Raw genomic sequence first — 3,753 nt, forward strand, 5'->3', positions numbered from 1 at the left:
AATCGCACCGAGGATGCGGGATGTGCTGGCTCCACACAAATCACGGTAAGAAACAGGAATATCTGAAGCACCAGACCGGTTTTGACCACACAGTGGCAGCAGAATCAAGACGCTGCTTAAACAAGTCCTGCAACAAGCGTGTTATAGGAGCAAAGTTCCACGAGCTCTTCTTTGGAGAAAGAGGGAAATACTCGTATAAAAACACATCAAATGAGATGTATAACTGATAGCTGTAGGAAACTTCCCAAAATTTAAGCCGTCAAATCACCAGTTCCAGCCTGAGACACGTGACTTGGAGACAACTCATTTTGTATGTTTTGAGCCTGGCTGAAAGCTGTGCCAAAGAACAAGCTCCACCACTGACTGCCTCCTAAGAGCTCCAGGGAAATGGTGAAGAAAATAAAATTAAGTTCCTTACCTGACAAACTACTGTAAACACAGGAAGAGGCAAATCCCATCAGCATTGTACTGGAAGCCTTCAAGAAACATTCTGGAGCAAATGGTTCCAATCCAGTTAGTTGCACAAGGCTCTTGCAGTTCAATGGGAGTTTTGCTCAGTCAAAAGTAAAATAATTACTAAATTAATTAATAACAATAAGCACAAGCAGAGGGCTTGATCTGCTTCCCATTTGCATGAGTAATTCAGGAACAACTGTCTCCATGTCCAAATGTTTCTATTTATGCCACCCACAGCCAGTGGGACAAACAAACTAGCTTGGAACCACAAAGGTGCAAGGTCAGCCCTGTCTCATTCCTGGCTGTCATCAGAAGAAAGCAAGCACAGGACCTCCTCCCTACCATCAGATAGTCAGTCCTCCACAATGGAGCGATATGGTTGGACCTGATGATCTTAAAGGTCTTTTCCAACCTCAAAGATTCTGTGATATCCCATGACAGTCTGGGGTCCTTTTGTGCAAAGGTCTTAACCCAAGGCAGCAGCACATCTCAGCTGTTGTACAACAGCAAAAGTTAACATAGCTTAGAGCCTGCAGGCCCCTCATCCAGGCTGCATGGTCCATGCTACACAGCATCCACGTGTCAAAACATCCAGTGCAAGACTCTTACAGTATTCAAATGGAGCAAACAAGAGGCAACATGGGAAAACAAATGCCAGATGGAATGGAGGAGCAGGGTGGGGAAGAAAAAAGCTCTGTGGTCTGCAGACTCCACAAAGCCTCTTTGAGGGAATGGACTGAATGGTAGGGGTGGGAAGGAGGGGCAAGGTAAGAGATAGGGAATTTTCCCCTCTTGCTCTAGAGCCCTGCAGAGATCCTGTTCCAAAGCCAGCGCTGCCCAACTCTGCACACCCCTGCTGAGCTTTTCTAACTCCTAGTGGGACAGACTTCAGGGTAACAGCTTGGAGGGATCAGAAGAGCCTGGCCTAGGAAGCTACCACAGAGCAGCGCTGCACACGAGCCAACCGGGAAGAGCACATCAGCTTCCGCAGCAGTTAGGAAGGAAAACTGTGGTTTCTGGAGCTTCACTGCACAAGAGAGCAAAACACTGTAAATTAATTAGCTGCCCTCCTCTAAAGCAAGCACGTTGCTGCAGCCAGGTATGAGGCAGGAAATGGTGAAGCGCTGTCTATGGGCAAAGTGAATCATCCACAGCATTAAACAAGCTTGTCAGAGGATGAATGCATACAAACTTCGAGGAGGAAAGAAGCATGTATGCACCATGCACATTTTTCAGTTGGCTATGGCCATTTAACTGAACAAGGAGTCATCTGCCTTAATCATTACTATTATATTTATTATTCATTAACCACATAAATTATTTAAATCTAAAACTACAGATCCTGGAAGCCAGTGTGAGACACTGGCTGCTTTCAGTTTCTGATAGTTGGCAAGAGCTTGTCTTCTGGTACTGCCAGCCTGGACTCCTAAACAACACATCAGATCTGGTCTTGGACTGCTTTAAACATAACATTTTAATACCTGTGTAATTCCCTTCATTTTATCAGGCCTTTATGGTTGATGGCTTCATTTTTTCCTCCTCAGACAGATGGCTAAAAGTGTGCTTAAAAGCAAAATCTGAGGTTCTCATGGAATACCAGGGCTCCAAGAGTCAGACCTTACAAAAATCCTTTCAGTACTGCAAGATATTCAGAGAGTCACTAACCTTGGCCAGTACTCATAGTCCCTGTTTGCTAGATGCAGTAATTGTTCTTGTTTCTCTCTTTCAAACGCTAACTAGCTGCTGTACATGAGGAACGTTTGGGCTGAGAAGGACATGGTACTTCACCTGAGCCCCAGGTAACCCCCTTGAGCCCACAGGAGCTCTTCCGTAGAGCAGGAAGTTTAACCAAAGCCTTCTGAATTGCAGTCAGGTGCCCAGACCACAGCACCATTTTCTTCTGCATTTGCTTGCAAGAGGGACACCTTAACCTCTGCACTTTCACTACCAACATCTGAACAAGAGCTCAGCATGCATGGCAGGCACCTTTAAAGTTTTATACAAGATTGTTAAAACAAAGAGGATTAGGAGAAACTACCACTATTACAAACCCAATCTCCTGCATTCTCCTAATCATCCCTTTGAGTTGCTCTTAAGAGAAAGGCAGCTTCCTGAGCCCTTTCAAGCATCCTGCACTGCTACTTGCTAACTAAATCTCAGGAAAAAAAAACATGCTGAAGAAACACAGTGCCTAGTGAGATTTTTTTCAAAGGGATTTTAACAGCAATTAGGTAGAAGACACTTTGAAAACTATATCACATGCAGTCCCAGGAATCTGCTACCTAACCTAGAGAGAAGGGCTGAAGGTATAAGAACCAGAGCAAGGGACAGAGTTACTGAAGAGATTGTCTTAAAGACAGATGTGTTAATTAAAGTACAAACTAGGTGGACGAGAAAATAGTATTGCTACAGAAGGACAAAAAAAGAAATACCTTCTTTTGGTCAGATTATGAGCTGTTCATTAAAAGATTTCTGTCTAAAACATGGCATGTTGTTCTCTGGCCTAGAGTATTTTCATGACAATGATATTTAAAAAATACTAAACACTGGATAACAACTATAATATTAACACAAAAAAAAAAAAGAAGAAAGGCCTGAACTATAATGCTCAGATCCAAACTCCTCAAAAGTTCTGGGGTTTTGGTTCCCTTGGCCTCACTCCTATGGAACTGTGATATATCTGAAGAAAATCTTTAATTTTTCAGTCTTCTTTTTTAGATGGTATTTTCTGGGAATGCAGTTTCCTATTTTTGCAATTCTTTCATAAAGGGAGAAAAAGAGAAAAATATTTGTAAAAACAATATGGAATATTACTTTTAAAGGGAAAGATGGGGACAAACACAAGATTTGAGATTACTTTCAACTTTGACCTAGTTCAGGATAGATAACTTACTTATGGGTATCAGATATGCCCAGTAACTTACTTTTATACTGTTCATGGCCACGTGACTTTTTCAAGTTATTAATAGATAACACTGAGACACATATTACGTGGCCTGCCAAAACTGTTCTTTTTCCTCTGTGAGGAATTATTTCCCCTAAATAAGTCAGCTTTCATTTTGGCAGAGTTCCAATTAATAAGGTGAAATTCAATATGTATGTCGTGCATCCCTTTTGCAATTCCTTGTTTATATACTGGGGTGCACTTCTGGAAGGGTAAGGAACCCATTGGTTTATAGTCATATAAACATGCTTGATTATCAAGAAAGAGACGGATGAAGGATGCAAGAAAAGTGAGACTAGTGACTTTTATTGTATGGTACTCAGGCCTTCACTGAGGTCGGTAAAATAACACGA

The sequence above is a fragment of the Phaethon aethereus genome (genome assembly GCF_964289735.1).
Source record: "Phaethon aethereus genome assembly, chromosome: 8".
In the NCBI taxonomy this organism is placed as follows: domain Eukaryota; kingdom Metazoa; phylum Chordata; class Aves; order Phaethontiformes; family Phaethontidae; genus Phaethon; species Phaethon aethereus.